This window comes from Podarcis liolepis, assembly GCF_965112155.1.
Source record: "Podarcis liolepis genome assembly, chromosome: 3".
NCBI lineage: Eukaryota > Metazoa > Chordata > Lepidosauria > Squamata > Lacertidae > Podarcis > Podarcis liolepis.
Genome location: NC_139557.1, coordinates 33,524,186 through 33,550,626, shown reverse-complemented (window position 1 = coordinate 33,550,626; position 26,441 = coordinate 33,524,186). Strand labels below are relative to the sequence as shown.

Sequence of the window (26,441 nt, the reverse complement as noted above, 5' to 3'; positions counted from 1 at the left end):
TGGATATCACCAGCTCATGCCCTCTGCTTGGGATGCTTTGAAGCATAACTATAGAGATGATAAATGCAAATGCAGTTTGCAATTAAATTGCAACCAGCAGCCCTGTGCCTGTCCTAGTGCAAATTGATCTGCTGCTGTCCAAATCTTAGATAATTCCACCCATGTTGCAGGAGCCAAACCTTGGAATCCATGGCACCATTAGAAAAGGATAACCAGACAAGGTCTGTGATGGAATTTAAAGAAATGAGGTTGTACCTCGTGTGTGTGTGTGTTTTGGGGGGTTAGTTTTATACTGCTTATCAAATAATGGAGCTATATCTAGAACATGGGTGTCCAACATGGCGGTCTCCATATGTTGTTGGAGGACAAACTTCATCATCCCTGGGGCTGAGAGAGAGGCTATTGCCCCACTGAACATGAGCAACAGGAGTCCTCTGAACATGACCAAAAGGAGCTTCCAGTGCTTGAATAAATGGATCTTGCTTCCTTATCTATTTCTGTGCTCTTCCATCTTTATTTCATTCATTTGTTATTGCGTTGCTATCCCACCTTTCCTCTCAGGAGTTCAAGGTAGAGTAACAAGGTAGTCTTCCCCCCCTCACCATTTGATCCTTACAACAAACCTGTGAGGTAGATTTGACTGAGCTTCATGGTCCTTGTCTGATGCCACACAAAGTTTCGCTGAGACATAATGCAACTGTAAAGGTAAAGGGACCCCTGACCATTAGGTCCAGTCGTAGCCGACTCTGGGGTTGTGGCACTTTATTGGCCGAGGGAGCCGGAGTACAGCTTCCAGGTCATGTAGCCAGCATGACTAAGCCGCTTCTGGCGAACCAGAGCAGTGCACGGAAATGCTGTTTACCTTCCCGCCGGAGTGGTATCTATTTATCTACTTGCACTTTGACGTGCTTTCGAACTGCTAGGTGGGCAGGAGCAGGGGCTGAACAACGGGAGCTCACCCAGGTGCGGGGATTCGAACCACCAACCTTCTGATCGGCAAACCCTGAGGTTTAACCCACAGAGCCACCCGTGTCCCATAATGCAACTGTGCCATCTCAGAATTACAGGTGCTGAGGAAAAGTGGGCGGCTGGGTGCAAAGGAGGAGGCCATGGCAGTGAGTGGCAGCAGAAGATCCCAGATCTGCCACCTGAGGCAACCGTCTCACCTCACATCATGTGAGGGGTGGTCGGCCCTGAGCAAGGAAAAAGACAAGGCTAGAAACCCGTTCCCTAGGGCATTTCATATCTTTGTGTGAAAAAGATTGTGGCATGTGGTGCTTACAGATAAGTTACAACTCACATACCGTTCTGAGGTGGGGCAGCTCTGTGACAGAAAAGCATCATGGAAAGGGCTCAAAGAGGGTTGCTGTGTAGATAAAAAATACGGCAAGAGGACCGTCTTCACTAGCAAGCCTTGTAGGAAAATTAAATAGCACCTAATGGTGTGGCTGCCTCTTTTTACACAAAGAAGTGAAATTTCCTGGGTGAGGATGGAAAAGAAACCTTTGTTTTGAGAAATGTGTGCTGTTGTATTAACAGTGTCTGTCGTCTTTAATCAGACGGATTCTGTGAACATTTTGTTCTTGCTGGGAACAGATTGAGCTGTTCTCCGTGGTGCTGCAAGCCAGCTCAACATGAGCGTCAGGATGATTTTTGTTGCTGTTGCTCTTACCCCAATTTCTCTTGCGGTGAAAAGCTTCTCATTTCGAATCAGGTGTTTTGTAGACATACTCAGTTCCCTATGAGGTCCACACAGCAGCTTGGCTTGGACTCTGTGTGAACTGAGGACTGACAGCACCACCCAAACAGCATGTATGTTTTCTTTCTAGCTCATTTAACAAGCGGTAGGTGCTATCCTTTGTTAGTCATACTCAGGATGGATCAATTGAAACCAAGAGACTTTAGTAATGTAATGGGTCTTGCTCTGAGTAGACTAACACTGGGTATCACCTGATGTTCTGAATGATAACTACTGTCCTTTGCTTTTGAATAAATATGGGCTTCTTTAGTCAGGGGCGGAGCTATTTGCAGGGGTGGGGCTAGCCGGCCCACAGGGGCAGGGCTAGCCGGCCCGCAGGGGCAGGGCTAGCTGCCTGCATGGCAAGCATCCTTAGCTGCCTGCCACCTGTGCGGTGAGCGTGGAGGAGGCGCTGCTAGCCACCTGCGTGGGCAGCTTCTCTAGCTACCTGTCACCTGCTGCCTGCATGGAAAGCATGGGGGTGTACACGCCGCTTGCCACCTGTGTGGCGAGGTTCCCTAGCCACCTGCCAGCCACACAGCGAATGTCGGGAGGGGTGCCACTAGCCACCTGCAGCAGCAGCATCCCTAGCAGCCCGCCACCCATGCAGCAAGTGTCCGGGGGTGCCACCCACACAGCGAGCGGGTGGGGGGTGGCACGGCGATGTCACCCACCCTCACAACTGACACCCGGTGCACACTGCACCCCCCACCCGCCTTCCCCTGCCAATGTCATTAGTTTGATCCTGTGCGCGTTGACTTGGACCGAGTTCAGTATGTAAGTGTGCATAAGAGTGTGTTCCTGGCCTTCGAGTATCTGATATTGCTTAGTGTCATTGAATATGTACAAAATGGAAACACAGCGATCTAACAATACCACTCCCACTCCTCAACTGGAGCCAATCAGAAGCTGCACCTGGGTTTTTGAACATTTTCGGAAGTCGAATGGACTTCCGGAACGGATTCCGTTTGAGAACCAAGGACTGTATTTCCAATTTTGAAAGTTGTCACCAACAATGTTGCAAGACAATGTTGTCACCAGATTTGTCAAGGTGGTTCCTGAGATCAAGGAACAGGACTTTGTCTGTTTTTGAATCAAGATGGAGGACTGAAGCTTGCCAAACTGTGCTGATTCGGACGCCTCTTAAGATACGTCTTCCACAAGGCTGTGCAACTGACAACAGCATGGCTAGTGAGGAAAGGCAACAAGAAAAACAAACCAGCTATCTGAAACACAGAATGCAGCCTGAATCAAAATGCACCTATAGGAAATTGTGCCATATCTTCATTTGCTTCCGCAAAGGGGAAAGAAAAGGAAGTGCTAGATCTCAAGTTTGTCATGAGTTCCTGTCCACTAACCAAGAAACCAGTCAGGAGCATCTAGGAGCAGGCTGTGGTTCCATGGTGGGGGAATGCATTTCAGAGACAGTCTACTTTATTGTAGGGATGCGGGTGGCACTGTGGGTTAAACCACAGAGCCTAGGGCTTGTCGATCAGAAGGTCGGTGGTTCGAATCCCCGCGACGGGGTGAGCTCCCATTGCTCGGTCCCTGCTCCTGCTAACCTAGCAGTTCAAAAACACATCAAAGTGCAAGTAGATAAACACTTCCCGGTGGGAAGGTAAACGGCATTTCCATGCACTGCTCTGGTTTGCCAGAAGCGGCTTAGTCATGCTGGCCACATGACTCGGAAGCTGTACGCCGGCTCCCTCAGCCAATAAAGCAAGATGAGCGCTGCAACCCCAGAGTTGGGCACGACTGGACCTAATGGTCAGGGGTCCCTTTACCCTTTACCCTACTTTATTGTAATTGTATAAATTCCGAGCACTGAACACCAACTGTGGGCTGCCAATAGGTGTTTGGATACGGTCCAAAGAAAGTCCCATTATGAACTCTCTGCTGCACTACACTTCCCAGAAATCCCAGTGTCATGTCTAGCTCTGCCGTGAGTTGGTTCCATGCCTGTCTGTAGGTATTTGTGAAAGTTTTAGAAAAGGTCAGAGGTTTCTAAACATGCCTATGGCAGGGTTTGGGATCAAAACAGAGGAAAAGGTCATGGCAAAAATCCTGTGTCTCGGAGGGAGAGAGAGAGAGAGAGACCCTCCCCACTCTCCTTTGTGCAATTCAGATGGCAAACCTTACGTAAACAAACCCTGCAAAAGACTGATGGAGACCACTTGGTAGTAGAAATCATAATTGTCGTTTAATGAAGCCAATTTGAAGCCCTCCTTTTATCTCCCCCTGCGTGTTTATTGAATCAGTTTGAGTCCTCTCTGCTAGACAGAAATCCTGGCTGTTTGCTTAACCTGCCTATGACGTCACCCCAGAGTTGGGGAAAGTTCTTAAAAATGTGCACTCCACACTCTCCAGATCCCACATGCTGAAAACATCACATTTAGCCAGGCTGTTTGTAGAAGAAGGATGAAGAGAGTCAGTCACTAAGCCTTTCAGCTTGGAGGGGGGTGGAGGTCACTTGAACTGGTTTAATGCCACTGGTGTACGGGCTCTCTTCAAAGTGGCCTTCTCCCAAACAGAAATTCTGCAAATGCCATCATTTTTTTCATTTGATGGGACTGGAAGTCCAGTCCCATTCCTAGTTTGGAAAAATGTTCTGCTGAGGTGTCCTGCATCCTTGCAGCTGCTGGCACTACCACCTTCCTTTGCTCCAAAGTAAATTACTGGCACTTTGGGGCAGGGGGCAGTGGCACTAGTGTTGGAGGCATTCAAAGAATTGAGGCGAGCAAGGCATTGTTCACCTTATTATTGTTGACAGGTGTTTGAGCATGAGTGTTTTCTGGTTGATCCTTAGAGGTACTTTGAGTATCTTCCTGGAGGGGGTCTGTTACTGAAGAAGCAGCAGTATACCTGAATATCGTCATCTCTCTCTTTTTAAAATTTTATTTAATTTTCATTGTTACAGTTTTTTCAACAATCCATTAAACTTCAACTTCCCTTCCCCCCTTCCATGGTCTCCTCCAAGCTTCCATTCATCCAAGCTTCTCATTAATCCAGATCTTCTCGATTTCTTTTTATCTCAACATAACTTGTACTGCTGAATTGACTCTACACCTGCTCACGTTTTGACCTGTTTGCAGTAATTCTTCATATATTCTACAAACATTTTCCAATCCTCCTTGTATATTCTTTCCTCTTGTTCTCTGATTCTGCTGGTTAGACTCGCCAATTCTGCATATTCCATCATCTTCGACTGCCACTCCTACTTCGTTGGTACTGCTCCCTCTTTCCATCTGAATGTTGTCATATCTCTTAGACCAGCTAGGAATCTTAGCTCTCAACTTGTCACCGTTAATCTTCAGAGGTTGCGATTATGTATTTGAACTTTCTTTAATGGTTGTCTTGACTGCAGTGTGCATCTGACTGAGCAGTTTTTGGAGAGCCCCTATATGAATGCTTGCAGCACCCTAATACCTAAGCAATATGTAGCAGCTCCCATTTACCTGTGAATTTCAATGATCACTAATAGCTGAATGTGAGGACAAGGCAAGCAGTGTTTATAAATGTCATCCTGAACTGAAGATACAGCTTCATTTAGCAAAGCATTTGTCCTTCCTAGAGGACTGCCTGCCTGCTAAACAATGCATGTCCTTGCTTATTTATGTGCTATTCACAAGCACAATTAGTAACAAAATGTTTTATACTTAACTGCAAGTCAGGAGAGTGGCTGCTTTCGTTCTCTCCCTAGAATAGCTTGTCCCTGAACTCTCTTCTCGTTCCATCCCTTTTGGATTAATTCCTGCCATTGGGGCGGGGGGGGGGGATTTCTGACATGTCCATGATGACAAGGGTTGCACTGTCAGAATTTTTCTGGCCATATGCTTGAAAGGTTTTGGTGATGCTTCTACTGTTGCTGTCCTCAGGCCTCTCTTCTTGACTTTGTGACTGACATGCATGCAGATTCTAGAGCCAAGGAAGTCCGACCACCAGAATGATAACCACAGTTGTGACTGCTAGCTAAGGATGAAGTCTCGAGGACTCTGATGGGATTTAGGGTCTGTTCACCCCTGCAACCGCCAAGACGTGTAGGCCACTGTCTGCAAGGTTTTTCGTAGAATCAGAGGGTTGGAAGGGACCCAAAGGATCCCTGCATTATCAGCACCATACTCTAACCAACTCCAGTGTTCATATGTTCTGGTTTGTCATAGGAATTGATCCTTACCATATGCCACTGACAAAGATTCCCGAGAGAGGCTGGCTTTGGCATGGCAGTAAGGTACAGAGACACTCTCAAGGCAAATCTTTAAAAAATGTAGTACAGTGGTACCTCTGGTTACGAACTTAATTCGTTCCGGAGGTCCGTTCTTAAGCTGAAACTGCATATAAGTTCAGGGCTGGCAAATTAGGTGAGCTCATTAAAAAATTTGGCCCACAAACTTAAGCCAGTCTCCTTATAAATCTGTAGTAGCAACAATGTCTATAATGGTATCTTAGGTTGCATTAATTTTTGGTTTTTCCATCCATTTTAAGATCACCACCATTAAGCATCTGCAATGATAGCAGTGTATGAACAAGTGTCTGTATTAAGAAAGTACTTTTGTGGGTATTTTAACAGATAGATAACCACCCCCCACTCATTAAAATGATTTAGAATGGCTGTGTGTGTTCTGCATTTGGATAAGAAATGAACTGCTTAACAGAGGATACAGTACAATGTCTGCTCAGAAGTGAATCCCACAAAATTCAGTGGAACCAACTCTCAGGTAAGTGAGTATTTTAGTCTGCAGGTAGCAACTTATTCATAGTACCATGCTATAGATATCAGAAGGGACGCGGGTGGCGCTGTGGGTTAAACCACAGAGCCTAGGACTTGCTGATCAGAAGGTCAGCTGTTCGAATCCCCGCAACAGGGTGAGCTTCCGTTGCTCGGTCCCTGCTCCCGCCAACCTAGCAGTTTGAAAGCACGTCAAAGTGCAAGTAGATAAATAGGTACCGCTCTGGCGGGAAGGTAAACGGCATTTCAGTGTGCTGCTCTGCTTTGCCAGAAGCGGCTTAGTCATGCTGGCCACATGACCCGAAAGCTGTATGCCGGCTCCCTCGGCCAATGAAGTGAGATGAACGCAGCAACCCCAGAGTCGGTCACAACTGGACCTAATGGTCAGGGGTCCCTTTACCTTTATAGATATCAGAAGAGGGCTCCATTGACTTAACCAGGGCTTATTTGTGAGTAAATCGATGCAAGCAAACAGCCTTAGTTAATATGACTCTCTTTTTGTTGTTGTTATTCTATTGTAAGCTACAAAAATGCATATATAATCAAATAAATATATTGTTAAGGAAAGAGGTTGTGGAGAATGGGACAAAATCAGCGGGTAATGATGTAGGTAGGAGCACAGGGTTCAACATGACAAAATGACTACCTTGAAAAGAGTTTGAATTTACAGTAGCAGCTCTAAAAATGGACGTTTAGACCATGTGCAAAATCCCTCTGGATTGTCTGGGAGGGCTTGGGAATAAGATACCAAGAACAAGAGCTGCTGAGAATCAAAGGATATTGTCCACAGGGATACGGAAGAAACCTTTGAAACACTCAAATAACACAATATTTTCCTTTCAGAAGGTGTCACTCCAACAAACCATCAGTTACACATTTGCTTCCACATCCCTAGAATATAACTCCCTAGGGGAACACATCAATCATCATAATAGAGATTTCTGTTCCAAAACACTCATTCGGCTTAAAATAATATCTGTTTTGCTTTACACCAAACAATGTTGTTTCCTTCACTTTGCCCAAATGTCAATAATAATGTATCATATAGTAATAGAAATGGTGCTTATTTGTGAGGAAACAAATATCTAGCAGGTTTAGTGAGCTGTAGCTGTGGGGTATAAAAACGAACACATTGCGATAGCTTTCTCAGAAGTTAAGTTTAGGTTATTACAGTTTTTTTGTTGCCTTCAGACAAGTTCTGTTAATGCCAGTTCAAACATCAGTCAACTGGCGAAGAAAGACCTTCTGTCTGAGACCCTGGAGAGCAGACAAAATTAGGCTAGAGGAACAAAAATGTATCAGTGGTGCCATTAAGGTGGGACACTGTGGCAGGTGCCAGGCGCCCTCATAGGAGAATGAGCTGGAGAGCCCCCAAATGCAGCTCGGCTGGCTCACATTTTGAAGTAAGTGAAATTCACCATCTAAAGGCCCATCATCTATAGTTACCTAACTGTACCACTGCTTGCCATAAGACAGCTCCTTATGGACCTTCCATGGTTTTGGGGACCTTGTGCATTTGGTATGCATTCCAGCACCAGCCCATGCATGAGGCAAGGTGAGGCAACTGCCTCAGGCGGCAGGATCCACAGGAGCAGCAAATCCCAATGTAGATCTTTCCAGTTTGTTCCTGATGTAGATCTTTCCTTACTCTTTCTTCCCATTTTTTGGGTTGCCTCAGGTGCCAAAATGTCTTAGTCCGGCCCTGATACATGCTCACATAAAGTGTGCTACATTGGTAGAAACATTTACATATACTTCAAGGAATAAGTCGTCTTCAGGCCTTCAGTCTGGACACACAAGGGCTGAAATGTGTAGACGACCAGGGGGATAGTTCAGTCGGTAGAGGCTGAGACTCTTAAGCTCAGGGTTGTGGGTTCGAGCCCCGTGTTAGGCAAAAGGTTGGAATAGATGCCCCTTGGGATCTCTTCTGTGATTCTATGTATGTTAGCTCTACCCTGTTGCCTCCAAGGGTGTCACTTCACGAGTCAGGGGTTTAAAGTGGTCTTGTTGAGTGTGCTTCAACTTCCAAGCCTTCCTCACTTTGTCCTGGTTCCTGGTTTTAAGGAAACTTGTAAGTGCATTCATGCGAATATGCTTACACAATCCCTTCAGACACACAAAGCTTGGGAATGGAACAGAACAAACACCTGGTGACGCTGGAGGCAAGGCCTTACCTATGAGCCCCCCTCTGAGTGTTTTTGCTCTCACACATCCAGGCCAAAGGCCTGAAGAAGGTTCTAGGCGGGATCCAAAGAAGCGTTTCAAGAAAACAGCGTTGCAAACCTCAAAGTGAGAAATCACATTGGCGAAAGACAGGACTCCGCAGCGCCATCTGGTGCCACAGCGTTATAACGCTTATAAAATGTTTTTTATTCACTAATGTAGCCGAGTCCCTAGTTTTAGCTGGCAACAGGAACTGAGGAGTTAATCAGAAGGGTCTGAGGGAAATGTTGGCTTCTGGGAAGAACTGGGAGGGAGTGGGAGAGGTTCTAGGAGCACAAAAAGTTGACTTGTACCAAATCAGGCCACTGGTTCACCTCACTCAGTATTGTCTACCCGGAATGGCATGGGCTCTCGGGGGTTTCAGATGGGACATTCCCATCCTATCCTATCTGCAGGTTTTCCTTTATTTCAGTGAAAAACATTTATAAGCAGAATAGCGCTTTAAAAATCTCTCTGTCAGGGATTGAACCTGGGTCCTCCTGCATGCAGATGCTCTGCTGCTGAGGTACAGCCCTTCCTCTGTTTGCTTGTTTGTTCTTTGGGTGGTGGTGGGGTCTTAGATGCTTCTGTTTTCATGTTGCTGCTGCCATCACCTTCTCATTTCGATACCCTACAGCAGGCACCCCCAAACTCGGCCCTCCAGATGTTTTGAGACTACAATTCCCATCATCCCTGACCACTGGTCCTGTTAGCTAGGGATGATGGGAGTTGTAGTCCCAAAACATCTGGAGGGCCAAGTTTGGGGACACCTGCCGTACAGCACCTGTGGCCTGGGTTGGAGACGGTGGAGTGGATGTTGGAGAAGGGGTATTTGTGCATGTGAGAGTGGGTGTCGGTGGTAATCTGCAAAAGTAACAGAGAGTAGTCCCTTCGGTCCTTCTTTAGATAACAGGAAATAATTTTTTGCTGGTGTCTTGAGTTATAACTGAGAGCAGACTGGGTTTTTAAAGCCCATCTCTCCCCCACCCCACCCCACCCCGCCACCACTTTTATTTCTCTTTCATCAGCTACTCTAATTTCATAATGAAAAAATAAATCTCCTTTTTATGGCTCCCTCATTTCCAGAGGCGTAATTGTGTGTGGGCTCGCCTTGCGCAACTCCCCTCCCCCCCTTTCCCGCTGCAACCAGCTCAACCCATCCTTGCAATTGCTATATGGAAGGGATGACGCACCTTTCTTCGGCCTAAGGAACCGTTCTCTTGACAGGGAGAGAGTTATTCACTAAGAATCGCTAACTCGAGATAAAAGCTGCACAGCAGACGAGGAGACTTCAACGAAACAGCACTGTTAATGTCACCGATCAAGGACCAATTAGGCTAGTGATTGCAGCACCGGCCTAAGTCATTGAAATGGATTTGTTGCATAGTTTCTTGCTTGATCAGAATAATCTAGCACAACCTCAGGCTATTGTACTGGACATCACACATGGAGTGGTCCCACACCTTTAAACACCACTATGAAGGTCCACTTTGTGGGACTTTAAAAATGTTCCACGCCCCTGGTAATAGCCTAATTGAAGCATTCAGGGCTCAGCTACATCTCCAGTTGTGGAAGCCTGCAGTTTACTGCTGAATCAGACTCAACGTCAATCGGCTTTCCCATGGATTGCTGCTCCCTGCCCCCCAAATTCAGCAGTAAAGGGTGTGCTTTCTATGGGGAAACTGAGACAAATGCGAAACTGCTGGAACCCAGGCTCAGAAAACTGCTTACACCTGTGGGAAATGTGGACAAGCCCTCAGCTTACACATTCAGCCGAAGTCTGGAGGGAGACGCTAGGAAGAAGAAGAAGAGGAGGAGGAGGAGGAGTAGTTTGGATTTGATATCCTACTTTATCACTACCCTAAGGAGTCTCAAAGCGGCTAACAATCTCCTTTCCCTTCCTCCCCCACAACAAACACTCTGTGAGGTGAGTGAGGCTGAGAGACTTCAGAGAAGTGTGACTAGCCCAAGGTCACCCAGCAGCTGCATGTGGAGGAATAGGGAATCGAACCCGGTTCACCAGATTATGAGTCCACCACTCTTAACCACTACACCACACTGGCTCGAAAGGAAGTTCTTTGCTTTTGCCTCCTGTGTGTTTGGAAGAGCTGAACAAATACCACAAATACCAGAACTGGGGGCACCCCAGTTCTCAACCTGATCAGGGGCAAGGGTTCCCAATTGCATGGACATTTTCTATGGGCTATGTCTGTTCAGGTGTTCAGTGAATGCATGAGTAAAGCTTGCCATCTTACTGCTGTGATCATTATGTTCTGGATGTAATCATCTGAACAGTACTTCGGTTGTGCTGCAGGAGCCACCACTGTAAAACTACGCAGTTTCCACAGCAAACGTAAGTTTTGAAGCAGTCCTCAGTATCCTGTTTCTAATGGCAGGTGTAATTAATGTTTTGAATAGAAAGGGGTTCTTCTCCTTCTTCTTTTTTTACTAGTTTTAGCAGAACATAGCAACATAAGGCTGAAATAGGAACTGTCTCCTAAAGCTGTCCATGCATATTTGGTGACCAAGTGATGGGGAAGTTGTTTGTTTTTGTGCTTCCTCTGAGTATTAGCTAGAAACATTTTGGAAGAAACATCTTCTTCCCTGAAATTTCCTTTGAAAATTCAAACTTAGATTTATTTATGTTTTCTAATTTCGGTGGCAAGTTTTCATGCGTAATTATTTACGATCGTTTTATTATCTATTACATTTATTTGTCACTTTGTACAAGAAATGCCTCAAAACACCCTAAAACACAAAATGGTTAAAACCAGTTTAAAACTTAAATAGGACAGACAAAATTCCTAAAATTAATGAATTCCTAAAATTAATTGGTTAATTTCATTGTACACAGGTTGCACATTGACAATAAAGGTATTATTATTATTATTATTATTATTATTATTATTATTAAGCGCTTGTCCATTAATACTACAAAAAGGACAAATCCTACCCCACATATAACAGTGTTTGCAGAAATGTTTGCATTTGGGGGTGTACACAATTTGGGTGTCTGCCTAACAGCACGATAAGATTCAAATACTGTTTTCTTTGGAGGAGGTATTTCCTGTTTATTTGTTTCGCTCTGAAAGTCACATTTGTCATTTTAAAAATGGATTTTTGCGCTTGAATCCTAACCCACGCTAAAGGATGAGCGTTGTTATAAGGTTGCTCAGCTTTGAAACTTTTAACTGGGTAGAGCAGTCAAATCCTTTGTATATCCTCAGGCCCCCACGAAGCAAAGGAAAGGATGTCGCTTGCTCTTGAGGGAAGGTTATATCTCCATTCAGTACAAAGAAAGATAAAGGATGATTTCTGCTCTCTGAAGAGCCAACACTAACTGGCTGCAATAGCGAAAGACCCGGGGGGTTATTGGGCGGCTGCTTTGTGCAGCAGAAGAGCTGAAAGAAATAGTTTAGCTTCTGGGGACTTGACGTCTCAAAGGTAGATTATGAAGTGCCTGATGAGGAAGTTATGGTTCAGGGAAAGGTTACAAAAATAACTGCAACCATCCTAAACTTACCTCAAAGATTTACAAGAAAGTCTGCTGGAATTGGTGGGTTCGGACCAGCAAGAACTGTAAAATTTGTTCTCTCGTTGTGCCGTGGAAGACAACGGGCTCAGATCATTAAATTAATTGTGTTCCTATTTTGAGTTAAACGTTGAAGTTAAGCGATTATGAAGAAATCAGTATCAACTGCAAGGCCAACCAAGTGTGTTGGCCCCTCTTTTGGATTAATTAATCACAAAATCATAGAATTGACGAGTTGAAAGGGACCCCGAGGGCTACCTAGTCCAACTCCCTGCTATGTGGGAATGTCAGCTAGAGCATCCATGACAGGTGGGCCATCCAATCTCTGCTTTAAAAACTCCCATAAAACAGAGTCCACCACCTTCTGAGGGAGTCCGTTCCACTATTGAACAACTCTTTCCATTAGATAGTTCTTCCTGATTTTTAACTGGCATCTCCTTTCTTCTAACTTGAAGTTGTTGGTTCGGCTCTTGCTTCATCTTCCTGACAGCCCTTTAGATATTTCAAGATGGCTATCATATTACCTCTTGATCTTTTCCAGGCTAAACATACCCAACTCCCTCAACCGTTCCTCATAGAGCTTGGTTTCCAGACCCTTGTCCGTTGTAGTTGCCCTTCTCTGCATACTTTCCAACTTCTCAAAATCCTTCTTAAATTGTGGTTAGCAAAGTCTTCGTTCATTCTCTTTTCCACCATGTAACCAATGAGGAAGGACATCTGGGCTGATTTCTCCAAGACCAGATGGCCACATGGCTTTAGCAAAGCCATCTTTGTGTTTCTATGATGGAGTTTTTGGACCTCGTTGTTCCAAGATCAGACTATCTGCATGGCTTACAGGCCATTTGTTGTGTTTCTAAACCAGTAATTTAGGATCTCTCTCTCCCCCCCCATTTTTATAACCTAAGTGTTGCTGCCTGTGTTTTCTTGCTGCTGTATGGAAAAGCACATGAACCTGATCTTCGAAGAATTTGTAAATAAACCATTTCTTAACTTATCAAATGTGTGGTCTCTTTTCCTATGCTAAAGGTAAAAAGGTAAAGGACCACTGGACGATTAAGTCCAGTCAAAATTGATAACGGAGTACAGGACTCATCTGTGCTTTCAGGCTGAGGGAGCCGGTATTTGTCCACAGACAGCTTTTCTGGGTCATGTGGCCTGCATGACTAAACTGGTTCTGGCACAACTGAACACCGTGACGGAGGCCAGAGTGTACGGAAATGGTGTTTACCTTCCTGCTGCAGTAGCACCTATTTATCTACTTGCACTGGTGTGCTTTCAAACTGCTAGGTTGGCAGGAGCTGGGACAGAGCAACGGGAGCTCACTCTGTTGCGGGGATTTGAACCACCGACCTTACGATTGGCAAGCCCAAGAAGCTTGGTGGTTTAGACCACTGCGCCACCTGCGTCCATAAGTGAGATGAGAGCTTCACCCTATAGTTGAGTTTTACTGGACTTAGCTGCCCAGGGGTCCTTTACCTTTACCTTTCTATGCTAATAGGAAGTAATGGGGAACTTGGGAAAAACTTAAAATGGGGTATTTTAAAGGTGTAACAGCCTATATTTCCACACTTCCATGTTTTGTGATTCTAAATCTCTACTGGGAATCTCTCCCCAGAGTACTTGCCCCAAACTCAGATCTAGGCATCCATGCAATTCTTCTTTTATCCCTTAACCAAACACTAAACATGCCAGCAGCTCCCTCAGTGCAATAATTGAACTATCTGTTGTTGTTCTTATTTTTTAAATAGAGACAGAAGGTGTGTGGGTGACTGTGGGAGGAACTTTGTTTCCTGCAGGATCTGCAGAAGGTGTGGAAAAGAAATGTGCATATCACAAATTGAAAAGACAGTGTCAATATATCATCTGGGATGCATGATCTCGGATCTACAATTGCATGACATTCCATATTATGCCATATACATTTGCAATAGCATGCTATTTTGTCATAAGAGGATGCAGCTGGAGAGAAACCGAGAAGGCGCAAGCTTTAAAATCTTACTGATATTATCAACTGGCTTTCATTATGTTAACTGAGAGGTGGCCAGCTCTTCTTTTCTTGAGCCAGGAAAATGGCAAGCTTCTGCCATTAGACAGTTGTACAAAACGACCAAGCTTGAGACAAGCTTTATTTTTTGCTGCTTACCTCCACCTGCAAAGGAGGGTGCAAACTTGCATATGACTTAAAGTAGGTGCAAATTTGTGTCTTCTTTGGTGAGTGTAGCAGAGGGCTGCATACCAGGCCCAGAAAACCCTGTTGACCTTCCTGAGCAGTAATGTCCAACAGAAAATAAGATTTCAGCCTGGTTTAGTTGTGGTTTCATATTCCCCTTGCGTATAGTTAAAGCTATGATTTTCCCAGTAGTGATGTATGGAAGTGAGAGCTGGACCAGAAGGCTGATCGCCGAAGAATTGATGCTTTTGAATTATGGTCTGGAGGAGACTCTTGAGAGTCCCATGGACTGCAAGAAGATCAAACCTATCCATTCTGAAGGAAATCAGTCCTGAGTGCTCACTGGAAGAACAGATCCTGAAGCTGAGGCTCCAATACTTTGGCCACCTCATGAGAAGAGAAGACTCCCTGGAAAAGACCCTGATGCTGGGAAAGATGGAGGGCACAAGGAGAAGGGAACGACAGAGGACGAGATGGTTGGACAGTGTTCTCGAAGCTACCAGCATGAGCTTGACCAAACTGTGGGAGGCAGTGGAAGACAGGAGTGTCTGGCGTGCTCTGGTCCATGGGGTCATGAAGAGTCGGACATGACTAAACGACTAAACAACAACAACAACAACAACTCCCCTTGCAGAATCCAGCTTGCAGTTTAGGAGTGCTTCTTGAACCCTCACTGCTTCTGGTTTTCCAAGTGATGTCTGGAGCTAGAAGCAGCACATTTCTCCCAGTTTTGGCTGATGTGCCTTTTTGCCCCTCCTTGAAAAGCAGATGCTTCCTCCAGAGATCTCCATTAACAAGACAAGAATGCAACTATGCACCTGACTGTAAACATATTGCTGAGGCCCATAGATTGCAGTACTTCCTGAACAGCCACCACAAAATTACTAATGCTTAATAATAGGATGTCATGTTAAATTTGCCCCCACCTTACAGGTCTCCGACACCATGCAAGCATGCAAAGGAAATCACTATGCCCCATAAAGTGGCACCTCAGGTTAAGTACTTAATTCGTTCCGGAGGTCCGTACTTAACCTGAAGCTGTTCTTAACCTGAAGCACCACTTTAGCTAATGGGGCCTCCTGCTGCTGCTGCGCCGCCGGAGCACGATTTCTGTTCTCATCCTGAAGCAAAGTTCTTAACCTAAAGCACTATTTCTGGGTTAGCGGAGTCTGTAACCTGAAGCGTATGTAACCTGAAGCGTATGTAACCCGAGGTACCACTGTATACCTTTCTCGGAAGTCAGCACGGCTGAGAAATATTTGCTAATGCTGTCACAGTTGACTCTCTGTCATTTCTGCTTCTTCGTTTTTTGAAGTTCAAGTATTTGTTAGCATGCAAGGTTTATTTATTTTACTTTTTTAAAAAAAAACATATTATTAAATTTTCAACTTTTACATTTCCAAATAATCATCTGTCATTATACCCATACATTCAACAACTCCCCTCCCTCCCTTTCCCAGGTCCCTCATTTCCTGCATTTTCTTGAATGTCCATCTAATTCAGTTCTCCCATCTTACATCCCTTTTAAATGTGTTACAATGTTTAATTTACCTTAATACTGCCAGCGTTTTCAACTGTCTACAATTATTTTCTACATACTCGGTGAAAATTTTCCACTCCTCTTTAAATACCTGTTCTTCTTCCAAGGTTTATTTATTTTATCATATTATGTATTATGGGGATTTGTTCCTCACCCTTCAATCAAATTCTTGCAGCAGCTAAATTTCCACGTCTCTGTAATGTAGCCTAATTTGCTGCCTGGCTTGTGTTCTTTTCTTTTGATAATGTCTTCATTTTTGTCAGGCAATCCTCCCCCTTTCTTAGTAAACCTGACTCATTATTCTACTCCACTTTAATTTCTATTATCCTTTTGATGTTGGGGTGTGGGTTTTTATTGGTCATCTTTCTGTTGCCTTAATGCAACTGCAGGTAGTGATTATATTCATTTATGACATGTACAGTATATCCTCGCCTTCCTTCTATGATGCAATTAGAGACGGCAGATGGATGATCCTACAACAATCTCCCATCCAGGCCAGACTGGGGGAAGCAGAAGGACCAATTTGCCTGGACCTCAAGCTCAAAGGCGATCTCAAATGTAGTTACTTGTTAACTGGGTTATCTGGTAAATTTCACAACTGGCTTTTATGCACATAGGTCCAAAATGTGACACACACACTCTGCTTGGAGCTGCACATTTAAGCAACACAGGGATGCGATTTGGTATTACCGTGTGACCCAGATTTCAAATTTTGGGGTGGCACGAAACATGGGGTTTGTGGCACAAAGCTAGCACTAAACTTTGGCATCAGTGGGAGGGGGGTGATCCAGAATTTTGAGGTCACATGTTAATGAAGCTCCTTCAGATCACGATGACGGCAGAGAATATTACTACTTGTCATATGACCTAGGCGGAAGACAATACCTGTTGCCACCCTCACAGCAGAGCTGAACAATCACAAAACAATTACAGTTCTGTAACAGCTCACACTTTTGTTCTCCGATTACTTAACAGAGTAGGATAGAAAAAGAAACAAAAAAACCCCCAGCATTGTGCATTTTTTGGGGTATGTGCTGTTGTTTCCCATGGGAGGTAAAACAAGTACGGACAGAATGGGCGAGCATTAGGGACATTTTATAGAATAAAGCTGTGATTTCCTTAAGTCTCTGCACATCCACAAGGAAGAGCAATTTTGCAGAAACATCAAGATGGCAGGATAATGGATTCCTCTGACAGAATGATGAGTGAAAGAAAGAAGTAATTACCATTAATGCACTTCAATTACGGCTCAACTTTCTTTCTTTTCCTTTATTCTTTTTTTTTTTTCCTTTAAAAAAGCTGCACGTTCATGGCTAAATTTCTATTTAAAACGAAACAGTTGCCACAGAACCGTCACAGCTAAGAGCAGAAATTCCCTCCCAGCTACCGGCAAATTAGCAGTAATGTCCTTATTATACCAAAAGTGGGATGATTGGATTCTTCCAGGCAAATGCAGGAAGTGCTTGTTTGTTACAACGGCCTTCCTCCTTCCTCCTTCCTCCCTAAAAAGTCACAGTTGAACTTTGCTTCCAGGGCTAATCACCAACTAAGCATGATACCACTTTCTTCTGGTTCCTATTTAGCTTTCAAAGCCCTCACAGGATCTCTGTCATGGATCAGTACCACCTTCCAGCCGGGAGTGAGGTCAGCGGACAGCCTTGCTACACAGGAAGGCATGTCCTATTAGAAAAGGGAAGTCTGCTCAAAGCCTTCAGATCTCGAGTGACTAAAAATAAACTAATGAGCCTTAAATTAACTCCTTTTCTTCACCAAGCCATTTTAAGCCATGAGGGACCAAAAAAAGGAAGAAATTTATTATCTGGGAAAGACACAAGGGGCATGAGGCTGATATTTGGTGCTCTTTCCGAGGTTGGATGTCCCTAAATGGTCTTGTTTAGTTTGTGAGCTGCACAATTGGGTGGTTGTTTGTTTTCAACTCGTGACCGCATTGCACCACACAAAACATCTTATGGTGGGTCTCCCAACAGTTCTCATGTTTCTGGAGCCACATTTGCAAACAGTTAGTTGTTCCTGGTGTCAACAGTGATGCTTATCACAGGGATCAGTCGAGACTTCTCTCTTACACAAACATAACCACTTGTGATAAGACAAGTGCAAAGGTGCACTTAGCCCCTGCTCCTTTGATACCCCAGTTTTGTACCAAACTGGCTTTATCTCCGATTTATTTATATTTAATTTCAGTAACCACTTAATATTGGTTTTCGTGTTTCTCTTTCTCATATTCTGGTTTTCTGCCACCACCTTTTGCTGCCATAGCTTTTTCTGCATCAGGGATGGGAAACTGCAGTCTTCCAGCTCTTATCAGCCCCAGCAAGCATGGTCAAAGGATGATGGGAACAAAAAGTATAGGGTTCTAGTCTCCCCATACCTGTGAAACAGGCTTAATGCAAGTTCAGGCAGCAGCACGATAAATATGGTTTGTACTGTATATGTAACAACAAAGCCAGACGCCTTCATCTGCCCCAAGAGCAATAAAACACAACTCTCCCATATTTCTCTCTATAGCCACATCAGGTACTGTAACTCTCCAACAATTTGACTTTACCCCCAATGGGTAAAGTCTTGAATTGTCTCCCAAGACAGATGGATGCCAACAATGGTTTATAACACACCTTTTCTTATTATTATTAATAATAAGTAAATTTATAGACTGCCTGTTTTTGTCCAGGGTAAGTTTCAAAAGAAAGAACGATAACCTTATGTTAATCTTTTTATGAGTTTCTTTTTTGGGGGGTGTCAGTCTGGATAGAACCCAGGGTCTTCTTCCTTTTTTAAAAAAAAAAAATATTTATTGCTTTTACAACAATTTAAAGACTACAATAAAAAACAAAGAAAAAACAATACATTACAATACAAAGACACTACCTTACACTAAAACATTAAACTAACAAGACAAAACAAAAACAATTTAAAAACACATCAACAAAGAAAAGAAAAGAAAAAAAATCAATATCTTATCTTTCTTTCACATATTTCCACGACCTCCTCACACCTCCCTTTTTTGTATTCCACTTCTATTAATTATTTCAGAAATTCCTTTCCATCTTCCCCTGTTTCCTATCCTATAATTATCTTAACACATTTCAGCCTTATTTTTCCTTTAATACTCTATTAATCTATTTGTACTTAATTCCTTATAACCTTTCTACTAAAGCCGTATGACTTCGTTCCAACATTCTTCTAGCATTCCTTAATTTTACAATATTTCTGTAAATAGTCTTTAAACTTTTTCCAGTCTTCTTCCACTGACTCTTCTCCCTGGTCTCGGATTCTGCCAGTCATTTCTGCCAATTCCATGTAGCCCACCAACTTCATCTGCCATTCTTCTCTGGTGGGTAAATCTTGTGTCTTCCAATACTTCGCGATGAGTATTCTTGCTGCTGTTGTTGCATACATAAAAAAAGTTCTATCCTTCTTTAGCACCAGGGTCTTCTTCCAAGCCTTCAGTACTGTTCCTGTGAATGCAGAAAGGGAATCCTGCCAAACTAGCCCTTTTGTTGAGCTTTATGGCTTTAGCTGGCCATGCTCATCAGCATCTCAAAAATGAGCCAAATGCCCTCCAGGAAACGGGGTAGTCATTCCCTCCTACTCCCCTTACCTGGCTGGTGGCCATGTGATCTTAGGTAGAAGGACAATAGCCAAAGCTGTGAATGAGCTGAAAGAAGGCTGGAAGCTGGAGACGCAGAGACATGTCTTGCTCTGTGCTGAACTTTGGGGCTTCTCTGGAAATGTAATGGGGAAGCAAGCTCTGCTGTGCGTTTTCATGCTGTGGGCACTGGCGGAGAAAGAGGCATAGGGGGGAGCGCACTGCCCCCGGTAGCACGATCCCGACTGGGTGCCATCGTGGCTCCCCCCCCGTGCGCGCTGGGCACCACGCCCCTATGGGCGGCACACCACGCCCTACAGGTGGCGCATCACACCCCCAGGATGTGCGCCATGCTCTCTGCCCCTCAGTGCTGAACCATGAAGCTCCGCCACTGGCTGTGGGGCTCCCATCCTATGCTCAGGTTGTCTTTATGTGTAATTTCTTCGATTAAAAAAATTCTTCCATTCAAATCAACAGGAAACGAAAGTGGTCCATTTCTGCTGGGTTTTGTCTGAACACCATTCTGGGAAGTCAATTCATTGGCAAAAGAATCAAATCAGGATGCACATAATACACTGTGATAAATTCATTGGAAAATGCTATAATAAGACTGTCTCAAGAGGAGGCTGTTGTCTAATCTGTTTTTGGATGTCCCATATTCATAGAGGAAAATCTGTTTTCTAGGAGTCAACAGCTGAAACATTGACTGATAGAAACCCTGTTTACACATTCCTTGGAATCTTGTTGGCATACAACTCCCATCTTTCCTGATCATTGGCTATGCTGGCTGAAGGGGTGTGCACACCGGACCCAATATTCAACTTGTAACTGTGCCTTAAACACACACACACACACACACACACACAATCAGTACTTTGGGTTCAAAGCCACACTGTACGAGATGAAGCTCTGCATTCCCCATTCACTAGAAAATGCTCCCAAAACAAGGTGCATCCTCACCACTGATGGGTGTGTACCTTGCTCCAGTAGTTTCCATGGAAACCATTTTAGCGGTGGTTTCAGTGGAAAAGTTTCCAGCTCCTAGAGCAAGGCAAAAAATCACCGCCAAGAAGGGCACACCTTAATCAACAGCTCCTGATTGTACCTTTGAACCTGTGACTGTTTGCACCCCACACCTAACATTATGTATGACATCAGGTGTGAAGCAGGTGGGTGTGAAACGCCTGGCAGGCCACTTCTGGTAGACTGAGGAGAACATGCGTTCTGATGGGTGAGGAGAGTCAACCCCACATCCTGCCCTAGCCATCCAAATCATTTTTGAATCATTGTTAATATTTTATTGAAAGAATGTCAGTTATAAAAGAAAAGGTGGTGAAAGAACAAAAAAGAGGGACAGAAAAAAGATATAGTATAATATGGTAAATATAATCCATTACATAGTACAGAGGTACCTTGGTTCTTGAACGCAACCCATTCTAGAAGTCCGTTTGACTGCCGAAACATTTGAAAACCAAGGCACGGCTTTCGATTGGCTGCAGGAGCTTCCTGCACTCAATCGGAAGCCGTGTCAGACGTTCGGCTTCTGAAAAATGTTTGAAATTCGGAACACTTACTTCTGGGTTTTTGGCATTCAGAAGCCGATTTGTTCATCAGCTAAACCATTCGAGAATCAAGGTTCTACCGTATAATAATATAATATAATATAATATAATATAATATAATATAATATAATAATACAACTTAAAATAGTCAGTACTCAGCCCTCATAAACAGAATTTGGGCGGAAAACGCTGAAAAAAAGCTGAGTTTTGAAATATGGCAACTCTAAGTTGAAACCCAATTCGCTGGTGTCCCCACTATTTGAAGAACCAAACATTTGGCTTTCAAAATTAAAGAGGAAGCATGAAGTTAGAATATACCATACAGTCTTCAGGGAGCTTAGATATAACTGAACATCCTTTCTATCTAAAAGTCAGATTGACAAAGCTTACATAATGTCCTTGAACGTAGCAAAAGAATGCTGTGATTTTCTTGTGTGCAAGAAGAGAAAATGTTTCACGAAGTGCACATAAAGAAGAATGGGAACATTTCAACTGCCAGATCAAAGTGCTGAGCTATGTGCATTACAAAGACAGAGTGGCTGGGAGGACCCCTTGTGCGCAGAGTGAAGCTCTCCCTTCCTCCTCATGTGCAGGAGATTGCAAAGTTTCTTCCACCTGCAGACTTTCTGAGAGGAAGCAGTCTATATTTCATATAAGAGTCAAACACTCTCCGCCATTACCCTGCAGTTTATTTATGTTCCTTGATTGCTTACCAGCTTTTTTTTTGGAGGGGTTCATTTCCTTTGTTTTATTCCTAACAGCGAATGCCTGTGCATTTAAAGCGGGGGGGTGGGGGGTAAAAAATGACAGGAACTGGCGCTTAAATTCCAAAACGAGACATGCTTAAGCCTGCCTTGCAGTCTCATCTTTGAACTCGGAATCCTGTTTCCTTCCCCCAGGCCTGTGAGGAAAACCCGTGGCTGCCCCAAAGAAAAGGCACACTGCACATGCTCAAAGGTTCATGGCCTGGCCCACCCTGAAAGGGGTCCTCAGAACCATAAACTGGGAGGGATGTATGCTGCCAATTACCTCCTTTTCCTAGTTTTGGTCCTCAGTTCCCCCCACTGTTGACAGAGCAATATGGAAGCCTACAGGTTAGACTTAGTGAGCAGAGGTCAGAGTCACTGTTCACTATATGTGTGTTTAAAGTGTATCAGATACAAATGGCTCCATTGTTGCAGGTGAGGAATGCAGCACAACTGAGCAGGAAATGCGTGTTCTGAATGTAAATGATCCGGCACTGATACCAAGATCTGCCTCTTGAGAGGAGAAACAGTGACCAAGAAAGAAAACAAGTCCTTTCCACCTCATCAGATTGAGTAGGTGTCATGTCTGCCTCATTCGTTAATTTTCACCTCTTAAAAGACACTGCATGTTCTCAAGCTTTCTCCCTGTTACCAATGTTCATCTACCCTTGCAAGAAATGGATCTTTTACTGTGGGGACACCTAGACTTTAAATTCCTTTCCCATTTTTATCAGGCACTGTATTGTTTTTTGTTCCCATCAAAAACTTTTTTTGTTCCTGCAAGCTTTTTCAGTAGGTAAAGGTATTTCCTGTTTATTTTATATTTTAAACATTTTTATGTCACTCGTTTTTAACATTTGTCTTTTGTTGGTATTTTGAAAGACTATTTCAGACTGTCTCGTAAACCGCTTAGAGGTCTTTTGCTCTAGTAAGTGTTATATAAATGTTGTTAAATAAATAAAATTCGTAGGACCTGTGGAGCTGGCTGTCGTAGCCTCACCCCCAGTACTCTTAGCTCTGCCTGCTCAGTCTATAGCCTTCTCCAGTTGAGCGGGGAAGGCCTGAAAGGGGCATTTCTCATGTTTTCGTTTTTATTTATTTTATTGATTAAATTTATATACAGTGGTACCTCGATTTAAGAACAATCCTGTTTAAGAATGATTTGGTTTACGAACTCCGCAAAACCAGAAATAGTGTCCCGGTTTAAGAACTTTACCTTGGTCTGAGAATGGAAGCTGAACGGTGAGAGGGCACTGGTAGAAGGCCTAATTAGGGAAAGCACGCCTCAGTTTAAGAATGGTTTTGGCTTAAGAATGGACTTCTGGAACGGATTAAGTTCATAAACCAAGGTACCACTGTACTGCCCTTCATCTCAGGATCACAGGGCAGTTTCCGGTTTGCTTCAGTGTGAGTAGAACCCTCTGCATAACAGGGCACCTGACTTTATCAGCATCCCGAATTATGTGAATGGTTCTACACACGTTCAAGCAAAGGCAAGTTAACGCTGCCTGCACGGCTTCCCTGCTCAACATGGGGAAAGTTGGTGACTGAGCAAGCGGGATGGTGTGCATACTTTGAGTATTTGCACATACAGGGAAACACCTGAGCACACCTTAAGCTAGTTCCTAATTGGATAGCTACAGTCAAGTGGGCAGAACAGTTGTTTTGCATTGATGTAATGCAGGTGGCGCTGTGGGTTAAACCACAGAGCCTAGGACCTGCCGATCAGAAGGTCGGCGTTTCGAATCCCTGTGACGGGGTGAGCTCCCATTGCTCGGTCCCTGCTCCTGCCAACCTAGCAGTTCGAAAGCATGTCAAAGTGCATGTAGATAAATAGGTACTGCTCCGGCGGGAAGGTAAACGGCATTTCTGTGTGCTGCTCGGGTTCGCCAGAAGCGGCTTAGTCATGCTGGCCACATGACCCGGAAGCTGTACGCCAGCTCCCTCGGCCAATAAAGTGAAATGAGCGCCACAACCCCAGAGTCGGTCACGACTGGACCTAATGGTCAGGGGTCCCTTTACCTTTACTAAATGAACAATATTTCTAGATTCATCAAGGTATCCTTCGTGTATATTCTCTGTTTGACCTGAACTTAATTAAAGGCTCTGCTGAGCAAAGTGACAAAGAAGCAAGCACATTCACTCTGTTTCCAATGTTGTTTGCTTGGTGATGCAAAAGTTCTGCTACTTCTACTTTTAGAATTGAGTTGAGCTTCTTGACTGGGAGAGAGGTAGGAGACTTTGTGCAGTTTTGTGTGAACAAACCTAGTTACACTTAGAGCAAAATCCACTAAGAACTTCATGCCACAGATTTTCTCTTCCTCCTAGAGGCCAACCTGGAAGTCCTCTGACATCTGCTACCACTCAGCAAAGGGATCAAACCAGTATTAGCCAACAGGAGACTAGTGTCTGCAGAGCAGTTTAAGGAATGCTTTTCTGGTAATAGTGCTAACAGAGGGGCTTCATGAAAAGGAAGCTCTTTTAGTGTGACCTGAAGGTCATCAAATTTCAGATAAATGTCATCGTTTCTGATCTTTTCGTCACTGGCAGATGGCTGAACCATGAGTTCTTACTGTTCCCTTGTTGACTTTATGACAGATCTTCCCCCACTTTGCTGGTGAAAGAAAAGTCATAGTCTTGGTGGTTCAATGATAGATACCCTGAATTTTCAGGAGTAAAAAAGGGGGCTTCCAATGCCCCCCAAAATGTATCTCCCCCAATGACCTTCTCTATTTTTGTACTTAATTGCTGTTCCTTCACTTCAGAGCTGTTTTTTAAAAACACACACACAACACTTTCCTTCTTTCTGTCTATGAGATGCTAGCCAGTCGGTGAACATGTAGTGAGTGTGCTGACATCATAGCCCACAAAGCCAATCAATTTTGGTTATCAGGCATTATGACATCATCATTCTTTATTTTATTTCTTTGCAAACATTTCCATGCCTGTTTATACTCACCCTCCCTCTTGTCAAGATAGGGAGGGGTAAAATATTATTTAACGACCCGGTTCAGGCTGAAAATGGGATTCTTAAACATTGTCTTAAAGGCATGAGCCATGTTGCACATTTTAAAATAGCCTCTTATTGTAAAATAATGACCAGTAACCAGGTTTTCAAGTCTGATGAAGCTTAACTTTGCAAAAAAAAAAAAAAAGCTTTTAGAAGTCAATACAGTGGCAGACTAATGCTACAATTAATTTTTCAGTGACATTGGATATTAATTCTCGCTCTCCTCGTTCCTGATGCTGTCATTGAAGGCAATCTCATGCTATGATTGGTAACTCTTGAAATTAGCTGAGTGGTTTTGATAGTTCAAAAGAAAACAGGAAGCTACCTTACCCTGAGCCAGCTCTCCAGGGTTTCGGAGAACAGTCTTTTCTTAGTTCCATCTGGAGAAGCAAAGGAACTGAACCTGGAGCCTTCTGCATATGAAGCAGGCGCTCCAACACTGAGTTATGGGATTAAAAAGGAAAAGGAAAATCAATTCACGTAAGGTGCCCATTCATAAAATGAAAAGCCTGGTGACCCTTTCTCAATGATGACCTTCTGTACTAATCCCAAATGCAAATCCCATAAATAATTTTGGGGTGCCAAAGTGTTTTCAGTTCAACAGGGTGACCGTCATAAGCCATGAAGTTCTCTGTCACCACTGTCTCCTTTCTATACTGTCTCCTGCAAAGTGGTGGGGAGCGAATGCACAAACTGTGCCCCCCCCCCAGTGTCCTGGTGCACGGTCTACTCAGTTCATTTATTTATTACATGTACAGCCCCTCTTTCCTCAAGGTAGCAAACAGGGTTCTCCCTCTCCCCCTTTTATGCCCACAACAGCCCTGTGAGGTAAGTTAGGCTCAGATATTTTGAAGGAGATTCTGCAAAGCGGCATTCTTTTTTATGAGAGGGTTTGCGTGTGCTGAGAAAAAGAACATCACAAGGTTTCCCCTTAAAAAAAAAGAAAAAAAAGGTATTCTGAGAATTTTTGCTTTAGCTCCAGAGAATACCACAATAGCTCCCCTTGCGCGCCAAGACTTTGGAGCAAGAGTTGGCACACACATTGAGGACATTGATGTATGAGCCATAGCTTGCCTCCCATATCAGTTTTGAAGCGGGTCTGGGAAAACGTACAACAAGCTGCAAAGTGACAGCTGGTGAAGAATGAGAGGTTCCCGTGGAACTTGATTTGCACCTTAATGTCTGACATAATTCTGTAGCTCAGGTTCAAACACTTGCTTGACCCTCACACCCATTTTCTGGACACTCCATTCCATTCTCATCCCCTCTCTGTTTTCTGGTCCCATCCCACCGGCCCCTATCAATCAGCACACCCATTGAGCATGCTCAGTTCTTATTGGACTGGTTTTGGAAGTTTTCTCTCTTTGCTCTCCCCCCCCCCAAACGTCAGAGTTTCTCCAAGCTGGCTAATACCTCCCGCTTGTTGGTGGGTGGTAAGAAAAGGCTCTCATGGTCTGAACATTGGAAATAGAGAAAATTGTGATATGTTTTTTGGAAGGCAAGATAGCGTCATGAACAACTTCAGTACAGTAGTACCTCGGGTTACATACGCTTCAGGTTACATACGCTTCAGGTTACAGACTCCGCTAACCCAGAAATATTACCTCG

At 44.0% G+C, this 26,441-nt stretch overlaps 1 long non-coding RNA gene across 1 annotated transcript; it reads left to right on the top strand.

Moving 5' to 3' along the window:
• The first annotated feature begins 17,049 nt into the window (after positions 1-17,049).
• Positions 17,050-17,664, top strand: LOC310702399. The gene is made up of 2 exons (XR_014523491.1): positions 17,050-17,126; positions 17,492-17,664. It is a non-coding gene; the product is annotated as an uncharacterized lncRNA (long non-coding RNA).
• Positions 17,665-26,441: the final 8,777 nt, after the last annotated feature.